Consider the following 17,246-nt stretch of genomic DNA (forward strand, 5'->3'; position numbering starts at 1 on the left):
ACTTAATTAACTTGTTAATAAGTGGAGTTAGGTGGTTGTGTCGAATATATATATATATATAGTCGTGAGTTTTCGCTTCCTTTTTCAATTTTTTCTCCCTTTTTGCTTTTTTTTAAAGTATTGTCGGGCCCACAAACTGGGTGGGCGGCCCTTCTGCATCCTTTGAAGGAGGCTGATCCTCTAGCCGAAACTGTCAGGGTAGAATAAATATTTGTTTCCTATATATATATAAGGCCAGACTCTGGCTGAAACGTCGAAATAAACAACGTTGTGACTTCTCACGGAGGATCTACTTGACTATATATATATATATATATATATATATATATATATATATATATATATATGTAGTAGATTATGTAGAATCCGTCTTCGGTTGCCGTGAAATAAATCGCAAAGAGGTATACGCTTCTAAAAACTGTTTATTTGTCGCCGTTTCGATCGGACACCGATCTTCATCAAGACACAATTTACCAGGATTGGATGCGCTTTTATATCATCGTCCTTCCGATCCGAGAGAGAAAGAGAAAATGCAAAAAGTAACGTAAAATTTTAAAAAGGTAAGAAGAAAAAAGAAAGAAAAGAACTAGAGGAAGACAGAAAGAAAACAGTCACGAAAAGACCACGTGCACATACTTGGACATACGAAGAACACGAATGTGGTGAAGAAAAAAAGAAGCAAAAGGCGAACAAAAGAACAAAAATTTCGGCAGATGCCACGCGTTGTGGGAATCGGTTTATGCGAAGCAGTCGGCGAGTACTTCTATGCTGCATTTTAGGGTGTCGAGCCAAGCGTTACGAGGTGGATCGACGTGTTTTTGTAAGTGTTGTACAGGGCTTGGCAAAGATACTTTGAAATTGTATCGCGATACGATACAAGATACTCGGGCAAGAAGTATTTGAGATACAGATACAAGATGCTCGCGGAATAATTGTATCCGATACGATACTTCCCAATTGTATCTTAAGATACTTCGATACATTTGCAAACTTGCTTTTATATATCTATATAATGAAGCAGCAAATACCTATGTTGAAATGTGTTCACTTGAAAATTTCTTAAGTGCGACCAGCTTTGCTTAATTTTAACAAAATACCTGTTTGTATCACAAGATACAAACTTTCTTGCTCAAGACATATTAGTTTCATTTCTAAACGACTCATTGGCATTTCTTTGGCTGCTTAACATGACAGCTCTTTAACTGCTGCGCTGTTAGTTGTTTTTGCTTGACACTTCTGTAGTTTATTGGTGTCGCTGCTCTACTTGGCGACCAGCTAGCTGGTTACCATCTACTTGCAAGTGCCTCCGCACGATGGCGCGAGTACCTCTGTGCAGTCCTACCTTGTTCGCAAGCGTATTGTTTTCGTAATACCGCATCCACCGACAGGTGTAGAGCAGCAACAACGTTGGTAGCGGTATTTTTTGTGACGCATCGTGTAAAGACGATGAACTACATAGTCGGCGCTCACAATTAATTGAGGACATAAAAGTGCAGTGATTTTTCATATTTTACTTATCTGCTGGCGTAAACCGTTCGTTAGCAACATATTCACTAACATGCAATCTTTTACCATTTGTTCTCCGAGAGAACCTCAGCCGCCAGGAAACGTCTCAGACGTACACTCGGCACTAAACGCCGCAGCTTATCACTGCTATTCACACTATTGCCACTTCGAGCTCTGCTTACCTGCAGATTTGTAACAATGAGAATACTTTAAGGTGACCTAAAAAATGAAAACGAATATATTTAAGTCAAATAGCAAGGTGGTTCCGCATTAAATAATCAATGTGAATAGGTATACAGGGTGTTTCACGTAAATAGAACCCAATATTAAAAAAAAAACAAGTGGCTAACCGCCGCTGAATGAAACCAAAGGTATTTGGTTTGCCGTCATGAGGCACTCGTTATGGTATGTTTTGTACTGAGCTTAACTGATTGTTTAAATAAGGTCAATATTGCGACACCTTTAATATTCACTTGAGGGCCAACTGCGCTTCGACACATCGTAGAGCGAATTTAAAAACGACCGACCCCATTTATTTGGTAGCGTACATGCTGCGTGGTGAATTTTTTGGGGCTTTTAGAGAAAGCCCGCGAAATATGAAATAAACCCACGTTCGCAGACAGTTAAAAAATAAGAATAAAGCAGAGAACGTATTTTAACAGCAGGTTACAAAAGACATATCACAATAAACAGATGGGCGAAAAACTATGCAGAGGACTAGGTAATGTATGGGATGCAAAAACGGAAGACAGCAAAGAAAGCACTTGAGCTAACAATCAAGTTATCATTAAAAGACCTTTTCTAATAATTTAGCAGGAAGAACAAACACACAGTACATCAAAATATTTCCTGTTACGTAAATGCTTCTTCTATTGCATCTAACGTCAGCACCGATAGTGGGACGGTTGTTAGAATCTCCTTTGCATGTAAGTCACTCTCATCGTACTATGTAAGTCAAGCTTGCACCCACAAGATCTTTCAAATCGCTGATGTGTGAAAGGCGCGAGACGCAGAGGAGCCCCATTTTTGCATTCTTGAGACATTGCAATGAAGCATCACGCAAGACGAACTTTGACAGCGACAGTATTGGCCGCGAGATCGTGCGGAGTCGTCGCCTGGCGGCTACTGGCTGAAGCGCGCCTAGTGTGGATTGCTCCATGCGTCATCTGCTAGCCGCGTTGTGTTTGCATGTGCGCGTACGTCATGCAGGGCCCCAAAGGCGGTTTGTTGCGTTCCGTTGGTGCAACTTTAACCGCTCGTACGTATGCCTAACACGATGCAAAGAAGCATTTGGCCTTGATCGGCTGTATATGTACTGTAATAAGATCAGTGAGTGCACTTGTCGAGAGTGCGGTGTGCGGTCGTCGTACCGTCCGTTCACGAGAGTCATATCAGTGTAGGTGCCGCTCTGTGGTTCAAGCGCATTGCAAAGTGCACTCGACGTTGTCCTAAAGATGAGAAGTATTAAATCTCATGTGAATATAGCCTTTTAGCGGCTCGGCGGTTAAAAAAAGGCTTTCATGCACTTGCGCGTTGTGGTTAGGTGTATAACTTCGGGACTGTCGTTTATAGGTTACGCGATGACCTTTAGTTGTGTACGGTCCTGGTCCCACCGCAGAGAAATATTTCTCTCAAGTCACGTCTGACACTTCGGTACTTAAGTTGTCCCCTAAACAGAACAGAAAATGCTATGACACGGAGATCGCAAAACTGAGTTGCCTTGCGCAATTATAACTTATGGCGAAATGTATAGAAAGAGACCCGTGTACTTGCGAGGTAGCTTATGCCTGTCAAATTTGCGCTTTGGCAAGTTCAGTGTTGGAAGTGCGTCGGGCCTCAATCACTTCCGCGAAAACGCTTAAAAAATACAGCCAGCGAGAAAAATATATTCATCAATATCAGCAGTGGCGATAAACTCTCTCGCGCATTTTCATCGCTTACGTGGCGAGTGAGGGCTCATAAAACGATACCTTTTACTATGCACCAGACCATGCATACACACTTGCCGCGTTTCGGTGCACGTACTTGCCCTGCGGAACACTGAGAACTGTTCTCGCGGCCGCGTAAACACAATAGAACATGCGCGAAGTACAAAAGGGTTCGGGGACTCTCGTTTAAACAGACTCATAGCCGAGTGCGAACCAACTTTGCATTCACAGCACCGACGGTACATGAATGACAAGGAATAAATTCCATGAATTAATTTTCTTCTATCTCGATTGATTCTCGCTTAATTTTCCTGCGGAAGTGTACAAAAATCAAAGCACAGGGAAGCTTCCCCGAGCGTTCGCTTACTGCGACCGTCTTCGCGCTCGTAGTGCACAGCAGCAACAAGCATATAAAGGCACACATTAGCGAAGTTATCGCTGACTACTCACCATTCTTTCTCGTCTGCGAACGCTAGAATGCACCGTCGTCGAAGTGCTTGCTGCACACCATCGCATACTTGGAAGGCGTCTTGCCGTTACGAAGGCTAACGAGCCACAGTCGGCGACGTTCCGCGTCGGTGGGATAAAAATGGAAGCTTATCCCTGGTTCTGTGCAGTATGTGCGGCATTGTGGCACCGAACAAAACCTCACCATCGATAACGAAAAGTTTTCTGCGGGTACGGAACGCAAAATCACGTTGTGAAAACAGAAGCCCCGTGCACTTCTACACCACACGAAACCAGTATCCACACTAGCGGGGTGACGGTGCTGCCACCTATAGGTCGATCTCGCCGCGAATAGCGGCATCAGAATTTGTGTGAAAGACGCCGCACGCATTGTAGTGCGCAGCAGGGTGCAGGGTCTATGAACAAGTGTCATGACATCAACACAACTAAAAAGAAAGAAAACATCTAGAGAAAAACTATAGGCTGCGCGTAGACGTTCGCACGCTTGTTATTATCGCGAGGGCTCGAGCACCATCACGTGACTCTGCTCCATCAATGGGGGCGCTTAAATATCATCACCTGTGCTCGCTGGAGTGCTCTGGCGTAAATATACAAGAATGTTACTGTCGTTAGTTTTATTCAGGTAACTTAGTGGCAGCAATATCAGCTTGAGAACCGGAATTCCGGTCGACGTTTATTGTTTCGCACTGTGGTGTTTCTATACCAGTATCTTGTATCTTAAGATACACGATACATTATGGAATGTATCGGAAATACAGATACAGATGCTCGTTTTGCAAGATGTATCGCGATACAGATACAAGATAACCAAAGAGTACCTAAGATAGCATCGATGATACATGTATCTTCGATACTGCCCAGCACTGGTGTAGTAGCTGCGTGCACATCGTGGGCTTACCAGGTACGTCGACTGCACTGGCGTTAAAAGAGGAACCTATGGTGCGACGTAACGTCAGCCCTCACGTGAGAGTACATCTGCCAGTATTATTGAAACTAAGTGCACTTCGTGGTGCAATCATGTGTTTATCACAGATAACTTTCGTTAATGTATTACACCGGGCTCGAGCAATGCTTCAATATAAATCGCTGAATCATAGGAATACAAATTTGATGTTTATTACACTGCTATAAAAGCGGAGCCAACACTGGAAACACACGTTAATCTGATATGACGCCTGTATCGTAGGAGTACATGTGTAGGGTTTATTGCTTTCGTGTAAAAGCGGATAGCCAGCACCACAAACACAATGGACGTTGCACCGAAATTACGCCTGCATAGGCTGTTTTGCCAAACCAGTTTATAGACATGGCGTGGCTCTGTGGTAGAATGCGTGATTAGAGCACTGCACGGGCCGTAATTCTCGGCCCGGGCCCGGCCCGGACCCGGAACCCGTTCAATTTACCCGCCCGAACCCGGCCTGGTGACTCAATATGAGACCTGGGCCCGGCCCGAACCCGAGAAAAAATCCCGCCTACCAGGCCCGGCCCGACCCGACCACAGATCAGGCCCGACTGAGGCCCGAATCAGTAGTCTAGGTGGCGTTGTCCGAACATGGAATCGACAGTAAGGTGTTTTAAGTGGCAGATATCTACGTTTGTTGGCGTATGTTTCGCTAATAATTATACTTTAACATACGGTAATTTCTTGTAAAAAGGGGCTCACGGTGCAAACACTTGAGCGGAAATATTGGATACAATGAATATTTGTTCGGTAGTGGTATAGTGTATATATAGTGTATATATAGTGTATATAGTGGTAGCGGCAAATACACTAGGGATCATGAAGGGCGTTTTGTAGCAGAAATTGTAGCAAGGAAAGTGATTTGCAGTACGAGTTCAGTTTCGATAAGGAGTGCAAAAACAACAAAGGATGGATTGATGGATGGATAAACTTTATTATGGTCCATCAGAACGCGCTCTAGCACGTTGTGGGCAACTCGGACATCTGAACAGAAAGATCAAGTCTCTCTGCTGCGTCGCGGGCCCGTTGGACTGCCCATACAGCTGTTCTTCTAGCGCGGAGCTGGGAGGAGCAGCCTCCCATTAGGATGGCGTGATGACTTCGTCGCCACGTAACACGGAGCACCGCCAGAGCATGTGTCCTAGATTGGCTTGGCAGAGATCGAAACGCTCACTTCACTTTGTTTTTATTGCACTCTATAGCCTATTGAAATTTATAGCATGCTCTAACCACAAAGCCAATCGTGCACCCTTATCGATATGTAGCATCTGTTTTCACCATTGTAGCACCTTGCCACAGCAAGAGAAACAGAGGGAAAAAAACAAATTTGTGACCGTTGTTTTAAATACACTAATCTAGGTAAATGTATGGAACTGCGTGCACCACGTGTTGCGTATAGGCGGCCGAAAGGAAGAAAAAAAACTATTTGTTATAGCATTACTTTCATATTTCATATTTCACATGGATCCGGTGGAAAATGCGATAGAAAAACAGGTCGACAAACGTGCGAAACACAAGTAAAACTTGTGTTTCGCACGTTTGTCGACCTGTTTTTCTACCGTATATATATATATATATATATATATATATATTGTAGCGAAGCGTTCGAACTTGCTAATGGGTCGTCCTCTCGAACACCTTCTAGTGGGTCGCCCTCTTCGGCTCGAAGAGAACGCAGCTCGCGTTGAGAGTCAGCCCCGCCTTGACTGTCGCTGTATCGTCGAATATCGTCGCCGCTAATAAACCTCTTTATAATTTGGTGGAGGTGCTGGGCCTTCACAACAACCTCGGCCCTCATTCGATGCCCCTGGCTCTTCGATCCCGTACCCTGCCGCCTACCATGCCTCAAGACGCCTCCCAGCAAACGTCCCCGCCCGCACCGACCTCATGTCCTGGTGTCCCTCGTATTCGCGACCCTCCCGTCTTCACTGGCGCCGACGGTACCGACGTGGAGGACTGGCTCGCGATTTACGAGCGCGTGAGTGTCTCCAATAAATGGGACGAGGCAGGAAAATTGACTAACCTGGTTTTCTACGTCGCGGGTGTGGCGGGCCTGTGGTACAACAACCACGCATCCGATTTTACGACGTGGTCTGACTTCAAGACCGCCATTATCAACGTATTTGGCCGCCCTGCCGTTCGTAAGCTGCAGGCCGAACAGCGCTTACGTGAACGCGCTCAGCAGGCCGGCGAATCCTTCACCAGTTACATTGAAGACGTCCTCGATTTCTGTAAGAAAGCCGACGCCACCATGTCCGAGCGTGACAAGATCAGGCACATCATGAAAGGCATCGACGACGACGCCTTCACCATGCTGCTCGCCAAGAACCCCAGCACAGTGGCAGAGGTCATAACGCCCTGACAAAGCTATGACGAGCTGCGCCGGCAGCGATCGATGACCCGTCGCTCTCCATCACGCGACGCCGAGCTCGCTGGCTTGTCGACCGTACCCGACCACTCCGCGTTGCTCGCAGAGATGAAGACATTCGTGCGCGAGGAAATCGCGCGCCAGTTCTCTCTGCTGGACTTTGCTCGCCCTCGGTACGCTCAACAGCCGTCGCCCACCCTTCTGCCTCCCCTCCGTCGAGCAATCGAGCAGGAAATCGCGGAGGTCATGCCCGAGTACCATTAGCACCATCCGGCTCCTGCATTATAAAGAGGTTTATTAGCGGCGACGATATTCGACGATACAGCGACAGTCAAGGCGGGGCTTGCTTGCTTGCTTGCTTGCTCTTTGCATTTGGCTCACACCCACACCGGGGGATTGGCCAAGAAGCCGGCGGTTACAGTCAATTGAAACATTGGGTTAAAAAAGAAAATCAGGGAAAGGGAGAGGTGGCATTTTTCAAGTAGAATAAGGTGATTCTCGTGATAAGAGAAAAGGAAATAACGAAATAAATAAGAATTTGTATTCGGGAAAATGGGATGGGAAACCATAAATTGATAAACAAAGGATTAGCAAGGTAGTCTCATCGTGTCAATCAGGAATTCGCAGAGGGCCCCGCAGACGTTCCTTTTACTGAATTCCAATGAAGCAGCCCCAAAGGAGAGGATATTTAGAGTACTTAGTGATATTCCTAATTTTTTAAATAAAATTTCAAAGCATTTTTTTTCTTTGGTTTTTAAAACGGTGGCATCTTAGAAGATAATGGTCGACATTTTCGGGTTCGTTACAGTTGGGACACAGAGGGGATGGGACCAGACCAGACCTGTTTAAGTAGAAATTAAGCGGTGGAATACGACATCTTAATTTTGTGATGGATACTTCCAATTTACGCGTGGGACACCATTTATTATTCCACGCAAATTGCAAGTGTGAATATTCTGAATTTGGTATTTTAATCTTTTCTGAATCTTCAATAAGAGAAAATTTTCTGAACCTCACCGCTGTGACATAAGCTGTAGGAGGCATAACTGACAAAACTGGGCCTTCAAGGGATACTCTCGCGAGTGAGTCAGCCATCTCGTTTACAAATATTCCACGCTGACCTGGAACCCATATGAGCCTCACTAGGCGAATGTTTATGGGGATTAATGACCTGAATGTGTTTAGAATAACTCACTCCGAAGTTGTAGTGAGGGACGAACACACAGATAATGAATCGGTCACTATAGCAGCTGTCGAATGATTTGCGGGAAGTTTTTGAAGGGCTAAAATAACGGCCATTAACTCCGCTTCAAATATAGGAGTATAATCTGGAAGGCGTAATGAATATGACCAGGATAATGATTGGGAGAAGATACCCACCCCTGCTCTCTTATCATTCATGGATGCATCTGTTGCAATTATATTACTCTCAGCGCGAGCTGCGTTCTCTTCGAGCCGAAGAGGGCGACCCACTAGAAGGTGTTCGAGAGGACGACCCATTAACAAGTTCGAACGCTTCGCTACAATATATATATATATATATATATATATATATATATATATATATATATATTATATATATATATATATATATATATATACATTTATAGTCTAAGTTTCTTATGGCATAGTTTATAGTTTTTTTAATGGCGCAAGTGTTAGTTTATAGTAGACTTTTGCACGTGTTATTGCGCGAAAAATCGAAGTATCAAGAGATTCATGCTTTAAGCACGCCATGCGTTGTTGCATCACACATCCTGCCGCGCTCAAGTTTCTTGGACTGCTCGCGCTGGCCGCACGGGCGCACCACATCTGCCTTGCCAATTGCGAAGGCGTCGGCGGTCGTTCTTAACTTCAATCACTGTAGCAAATCTAAGGTGTCTCTGTGGACCTCTGCAGAATGACCATAGCTGTCCAGCTCATCCATTCACTTGTCTCGTTCTCGAACGTCGTGCCTCTCTTCAATGTCATCTATAAACCTCCTATTTGAAGGCTTTTCCTTGCAATTTTCAGCACTGTATGTTATGCACGGTTTGCACCGTGCTCGTTTTTTCCATATTATAATGGCTTATGCCTTCCCAGCGATGTTGTACCGGTAGAAGATGGCCATTGGACTACGCGGTTAGGACTGGCTGGAGGTGGACGAAGCGATTTCGATATATTTTCGGGGTTCGTTCGAGTTTGGTAATAAAGGCGCGACTAAGCTTCTCGAAGCTTACTCACTGGATGCTTATGATTCGAGGTAAGGGGACACCACCCGGCACGGAATCTGTCATTGTCCATTTTCAAGCCCGATATTTCGTCAAGCGAGTATACTTCACCCCACGCATTGCATAATGGATCTATTCTATTCCTGCACATTTCAACGCTGTTGCGGCAGTATCATGCAGCTCTCGCAGTATGTAGCGCACTATATAGGGCCTCCAACACGCAGCTCGCGGACTTCTCGCTAGCGGACCTCCGCCCGAGCATGACTGCCTTCATCCCATTTTTTTTTCTTTATAATTATGTTCTCGAGATACGCAGGCATCACAGATCGAAAGCATGCTTTTCGTGAGGCAACCCCCGCGGTCACCGTGTGTTGATACATAACCGTGAAACAAAAGCTATATTTCAGAAGTGGCGTCCAGATTTTAGTCATTATGGGTGATACGAAATGATTGGTTCCCCAGACGTGAAATAGAAACGTCCGTTTAATGGCGATACTAAAGACGAACTGCTGCGCCGGCCATGTGCACGTGCCCTCGATGCCCCTCGGCTTCCTCTTCTTCGATAGAGTCTGGTGCGCTCCAAGTTGCTTCGTCCCGCAGTATTATTGCGATAGCAATTATATGGACAGTCTCGACGGGTTTTTGCCGTCGCCGCTGCCGTCGCCGTCATGTCCTTTCGCTATGAAGCCCAAATTGATAAGATCACCCCGCGCACTGTGCGTTCTACCGCGGGTAAAAGCGCACGAGCGGGGACGACGAACGCGGCTGAAGCAGAGTTCAAATGAGCCGCCCATTTCCGTCGCTCGGAGGGTGCGTGCGATAACATCACCCCGCTCGGGAGGCCTGCCGTCGAAGCAGACAGGAAACGCCCCGCCCGTCTTTAACGAGCCTTAATAGACGCGGAGACGCGAGGGGGAGCAACTTTCAACTTTGAATTTTGAATCTAAGGGCGCGGTCGCGATCACTGGCGCGCGCGCTATATCGAAAGCCATCACAGCGGGCGTCTCGTACACCCTTCTACGTGCTGCGCTCCGAACGCGAAGAGACTATGCGGAGAGCATCTCTCCCTGGAGCGGCCGTTTTTTGTTACACCAGCGTTTTGTAGTTACGCGAGATTGTATACAAAACAGTTAGCTGCCAGCCTCACTTCGTGTAACACAATTTGTTGCTATCGCATTCATTGTTTCGCCCTTACGGTGAAACTGTGACTTTTTTGCAACAACGGGTATCGATATGTTGCTGGACTCCTGCCGCCAAATCCACTTCAGAAATGATCCCGTATATGAGATATGGGAAATGTCTGCTGTGAAATGACGGTAGTTTTGAAACCTGTTCCCCCCTTCCAGGGTCTATACCTTCGTCATTGCCTTAGCCCGTGAGAGAGTACATTATCGTGAATGCGGCCCGTTAGCTGAGGTGAGTTTGAGAACCCTGATATGGCGGAACAAGACGAAAGCTCAGACGTTAACAATGTGGGCACACAAAGCAGGCTGTGCATGTCCATCTCGCGCCACATGACCACTGGCAGCCGTCACAGTCACAGAAAAAGAATGTGCCTTTGTAGGGATTCTATGTATCAAGAACCCGTGCAGTCCTTTCTTTTTAGAGAGGGGCTTTAACTTTCAACAACATTTCCCCACTTTGGAGCTCTGTGATCGCTCTTGCGATGACATCTCATAGGTATAATTTTTTAATATTACATTTATTACTGCGATGACTGAGTAACATTTGGGATATACAATAATAACGAAAGCAAATAAAGCACGGAATAGTGAGATGTTACATATAAGCGCCTGGTCTATTTACTTTTAGCTCGCCCGTTTCAGATAAATCAAGTAGCTCATATGCAAGAAGCAAAAGCAGTTCAGTACTTACCCCTCATAAAACTTCTCCAAATAGCTTACCCCACATAAAAAGGCGTTTTTTCGAGATAAAATGTGGGAATTATATGTATGCCAGCGTATGCGGAACAAGGCACATTAAAGAGAAAAACTATTTTTATATTATCAGTAAATTACCCCTTTGCCATTCCAAAAGCACCACGCTCGGCGCTACAAGACTCTTGGTAAGAGAGAAAACTCGCAGGAAAAGGCAGGTAACGACGCCAACTTGAAATTCACGCAGCAAACGCCGTGACATCATAAATTCTGACGCCATCTACGGGGCCCTATGTAGATTATATTGGGTAAAAATGAAGTACATTGACCTCTGAGGGGCCTTAACAGACTTAACATACCAAGTTTCTGGAAATTTTATTGAGCCAAGGTCCCCAAAACTCAACAAATGCAGTTTGAAATCCGTGACATCACGTGCAGAGATTTCAGCGGGAAATTACAAAATGGAACTTCGACCTTGATTTTCTCCTTTATTAATAAACTCGTTGATGGCGAAATTCATGACGTTCGTGTTCTCAGAGCACACTCTATCGGTCTAAACCGATTCAGTGTTTCACTTTAGTGACCCTTTAAAAACGGAGCAAAGTCCAAGCCCGGCCCGACCCGAGCCCGCCACCTCAAACCCGGGCCCGGCCCTAAGCCCGGAGCTTCAGGCCCGAGCCCGGCCCGGGCCCGCCGTGAAAACTACCTTACCGGCCCGGCCCGGCCCATGGGCCGGGCCGGGCCCGGGTTTTCGGGTAGGCCCGAGCCGGTGCAGTGCTCTATGCGTGATTGCCACGCAGATGCTTGGGTTCAATTCCTGCTGGGATCCTAATTCTTATTCATTCCATTCGTATGTCGGTTTTTCTTAACGCTGTCTCAGTTAAGTTACCAATGCTAGTTTTCGGCGTTCCTGGGTAGATATAAACTGTCAAACACCTGTGGCGCATACCCGTGCACCGCGGCCCGTGGTAAACGGGTATATGCCACACGTGTCTGGAGGAAAGGGTTTATTATTAATAATAATAATATCTGGGTTTTAACGTCCCAAAACCAAGATATGATTATGGGAGACGCCGTAGTGGAGGGCTCCGGAAATTTCGACCGCCTGGGGTTCATTAACGCGCACCTAAATCTAACTACAAGGGCCTTCAAACATTTTCGGCCCCATCGAAAATGCAGCTGCCGCGGCCTGGATTCGATCCCGCGACCTTCGGGTGAGCAGTCGAGCGCCATAACCACTAGACCACCGTGGCGGGGCAGGAAAGCGTTTGACGAAGCGCGCGATAGGATCTTCACGATATTCATGTCATCACCCGACAGTCATATTCGTCAAATCCTCTTACCCTTCCATGCCAATTTTGCTCTACACCAACTTAAGCAGGCGATCATGAGAGCACCCAGACGTAGGCGGCTAGATAGATAGATAGATAGATAGATAGATAGATAGATAGATAGATAGATAGATAGATAGATAGATAGATAGATAGATAGATAGATAGATAGATAGATAGATAGATAGATAGATAGATAGATAGATAGATAGATAGATAGATAGATACGTAAATAGAAACGCTCAAACTGCCAAAGCTTCGCTAAAGATTGCTTCGCATTTATTATGTAGATATATATAGATGTACACATGAAGTACGTTCCTGTCGTCCATTGTCGAGCTCCACTTCTCAGTCTCCCCCTCCTCATTTGTTGGTGAAGCTTGGACACAATAAGTAACTACATTCCTTTTGTTTATTGTCAAGCCTCACGTCTTCGGCTTCACCCTCCACAGCTGCTCGTGAAACCTAGTGAGGGGGTGAAGATTTACAAGAAATGATAAGCGCTTGAAAAAAGTTGTGAACTGTCAAAAAGCTTAGTACAAATCCAGGAAAAGTGTAGAGGATAGGTACATTCAATAAAAAATAAGCAGCCACGATTTTCGGCCCGTGGCTTAAGATATTGTTTCTGAAGTACCCTTCAGATTTTTGCCAGGGCGGGGGGGGCGAATCTTTCAGTCGTTAGTGTCGGAGTGGTTTCATTGTAGGGAGGATTCTTCGAAAGCTTTGCCCTCTTTTTCCCCCTCCCTCCCTCTCGAAATACGCGTGCGCATGTTGCATGCCCGAGAGCGTACTTCTAAAATCCCTAGATTTTTTTCTCTTTCTTGCTAAGTACCGACCACCCTTGATGCGCCACCGATGAATCTCATTGGCCAATGCTCGTTCGGGGGTGGGGGGGGGGTCCTAGCCCCCCCCCCCTGGCTACGGGCCTGGTTCTTCCTAACGCTTTTACAGCACCTGGTGAAACGCGCCCCTCGCTCACAAATGACGGGGGACTAGCGGGAGGAGAAATACGCTTGGCGTTCGCATATTAGGGAGTTTTAGTGCCGGGGCCTCAAGGCGGCTTGCGTACGCAAGCCCTTGCGTTCTTTTGTATTCTCCGTGGATGCGGCTGGGGGTACAAAGGAACGCAAGAGTGTGCGTACGCAGGCGGCTTGGGGTCCCCGGCACTAAAACTCTCTATTAGAGAGTTTTAGTGCCGGGGCCCCAAAGCGACTTGCGTACGTAAGCCCTTGCGTTCTTTTGTATTCTCCGTGGATGCGGCTCGGAGTACAAGGGAACGCAAGAGCGTGCGTACGCAGGCGACTTGTGGTCCCAGGCACTAAAACTCTCTATTGTCTGCTGAAAGATGCGTGGCCAATGTACTTAGATGTACGTGGCTTTGTATATCTTCCAAGTTAAGAAGAACATGGCGGCAAAGCCGGCTGCGCTTGAGGGATGGTCGGGAGGGGAGGTGGTTGTCGGTACTTAGGCAAAAAGGGAAAAATCTAGGCACTTTACACGCTCCTGGCGATATCCGAAAAAAAAGGAGAGGGCTTCGGTTAAGATTATTATTATCTTGAATTTTCCAGAGCGCGAATTGAAGACAGTATGGCCAGATTGATAGTTAGTCCAGCCTTCAATGCATTAAATAGATAAACCATATATGATTCGCGCTATTCACGCTTCCTTGTGCTGGAGAAACCGCATTGTAAAAATGTAACCTTGATAGAATAAAAAAGGTGGTCTGCGGAATTTATATGCTGAGACAGATGCAGATGCGGAAGCGAATTAACACGTGAACGATGGTTATTAAAGCAGGTGCAGGACCGTGTCAGTCTGACCTACGCATTGAATAGTGCATACTCCGCACTCGAGGAGGTATACTACATTATAGCTGTTGCAGTTAAGGTTTGAGTGAACAGAATACTTGAAATTGGAATGTGTGCTTTCAGCTACGTTGGTTGCTTGTATGTGTTTGCGCACCTTGCAGCGAGCATTTTCGCATGGCTGACATCCACTTAAAGGTGTCTGATCTGTTTTCGAACGCACAAGATAATACTAATGTTTTAACGACTCGCGGAGGGGAAGGGAAAATTCTTGATAGTCGTTTACTCTGTTGTAAGATGTTAAAGTGTCTCTTTAGAAGATTGTTTACGTTAGGGGGGTTGCTTCCAAGTTTAGCACCAAGTTTTTCCGTCCTTCTTATTTTAAATATTTCTTTTGGTAAAGTAACTGCTGGAAGTCTAGGTATATCTGGAGGTCCCTTTACATATGGCGTAGCCCACTATGGAACAAGCATAGTGTTTCTTTGCAAGTACGTTGCGCAAGTCTCTGCGTTGGCCTCAAGGTCTTAGGGTGGGCATCAAATACTTCTAAATCGGTGGGTCTGCTTACAGTGACGAGGGTGACAACTATCGTGGTCAATGTATTGCTGCCTGTCAGTAGGTTTTATGCCAACGTTAGTAGTTAACGACGCGTCTTTTACTTTTGCGTGGACGTCGAGGAAATTGATTCCAGTTGTTGAGTATGTTTAAGTGAATGCTATGTCTGGATGAGCTTTGTTGAAAGACTCTATAAAATAATTAAGTCCTCTTGTGTATCCGTACAAATGATAAAAATATAATCTAAGAAGCGCTTGTAAAGAAGTGGCTTAATTTTCTGGGTTGAAAGAAACTTAAATTGAAGATGATTTATAAAAATGCTAGCCTAATTGGGTGCCATGCGAGTCCCCGTAGCAGTGCCATTTATTTACATATAGTATTGGTTATGAAACTCGAAGCTATTGAGTTGAAGTACCAGCTTCGCAAGGGTTTCAATGACTATTGGACTTGGCGAGTCATTACATTTGTGCGCACTATAGCACTCTATTAATGTTTTGATGCCGTCACTATGAGGGATATTCGTGTAGAGGGAAGTTGCATCAAGTGTTACATGGAAGGCACCATCAGGGATGTTACATCGTTGATGGTCCGTATGAAGTAGGTGTATCATCTAGGTAGAATGACTGTGTAGGTGGTATGTTCTTTATTAGGGAGTCTATGTAACTTGATAATGGTTCGGTGACGGCACCTCTTTCCGAAATTATTAGTCTACCATGGTTACCTTTTTTGTGTATCTTCGGAAGCATATAAAACCGTCCTGGGGTGCTAGGCAGGATGGCCCGAGCTTCTCGGGCACACGAGTTTGCTTCTAGCTCGCATTACGGTGGTCATGACAGGAAGACAGTGCGCAGCACGCGATTGCAGCGCTGATAAAAACGGCTACAAGAACGAGCATGGCGTCACATACGCATGTCCGGCATTTGCGGCGGTTTTCAAAGGAAGACCGCGTGCGAACGCGTGAGCGTCGCCACTCAGACAACATTTTGGCAGTGTAGCGACGTCAGCGTGATTGTCGCGCTGTCTTTTTGCCGACTGTTCCGCACCTCCCATGGGCGTGTTCGTGGGCGTTTGTCCTCTTTCGGAAAATTCTTTCGTTCCACATGCAGCATGGAAATTTCCACTCTCGAAGCCAACAAGGACGCACGCGCCACACTCTGGTGTAGCTCGTTTCGCTTCTCTGGAATATTACAGATAATTAAATGGACAGGTTACTGCTATACTTACATTACATGTCTGAAGATTTTTCCGTAGTAACGAATCGGCAGAAACAATGTCTCTACAAACAAGTAAATAATAACATTTCTCGCCGCAAATCCCACCAGGGGCGCTTGCTTCGTGGCTGTGCGTAGTACATCGTGAGTGCGGCGAAGTTGAATGTGAGACGTCGTAGCCACGTGATGATATGACCTTTAGTTCTTCGTGCGTGTGTGCAAAGTCTGTGCGATTAAGCTGATAGATTAATCGTGCCGCTCGCTGGCATTGCGCCGTGAACACTGCTCCTCAGCAAGAGCAAACGGGTGGGCGGACCCGATCTTCGCCGCGGGCGTCATTCAATCAAATTGATTGACGCGCGAACTCGGGCACAAAGTCGTTGATTCTGAAAAGGTCCCATTTCAACTCGGGACTGTCATAGTGCCGGTGTGCCTGTCAAGTGTTTCATGCGGTGGACGCTATTCAGCAGCTTATTTGCATATAAAATAAATTGCTAAGTTTGCACTACTTGCGCAAGGTGGGGCCATCGGAGGAGCTTGTGGTCACCTAGCTTCTTCGAGCTTATTACGTGGCTCGTCTACTCAGTATGCTTGGCCTGCTTCAAAGTAATGAGTTCGGTCTCAATATTCGTGCTATTGATTAGCTAGGCCTTTATTAACATGGCAGTGAATAGTTATGTTTTAATTCGTAATGTTTTATTTAACACAGCATTAATTAATGAGATTTCATTATCAAGGTCCTCATTAGCACGAATGTACCTAACATAATGCTAATTAGAGTAATCATAATTACAGTGTACTTGGCAAGTTCTTAATTAGCTTGGTTTGCATTAGCGTGCTCCTAATTAGCGCTGTGCTAATTAGCATGACCCTATTTAGCTCGGTCTTGACTAACATGATACTGAATAGTCTTATCTTGATTGCTGATGTTTTAATTACTATGACATTGATAATAATAGTACAGATGTAATTAGCATAATCCTAATTAGCACTACCATAAAAACACAATCCCGGTATTAGCTTTGT

The 17,246-nt window shown here is 45.7% G+C and overlaps 1 protein-coding gene across 1 annotated transcript in view; it reads left to right on the top strand.

The window, feature by feature from the left end:
• LOC119391860 (fatty acid synthase) overlaps positions 1-17,246 on the top strand; it is a 507,973-nt gene that overhangs the window by 352,313 nt on the left and 138,414 nt on the right. The gene's annotated exons all lie outside the window — the stretch shown is intronic.

This window comes from Rhipicephalus sanguineus, chromosome 4 (genome assembly GCF_013339695.2).
Source record: "Rhipicephalus sanguineus isolate Rsan-2018 chromosome 4, BIME_Rsan_1.4, whole genome shotgun sequence".
Classification (NCBI taxonomy): domain Eukaryota; kingdom Metazoa; phylum Arthropoda; class Arachnida; order Ixodida; family Ixodidae; genus Rhipicephalus; species Rhipicephalus sanguineus.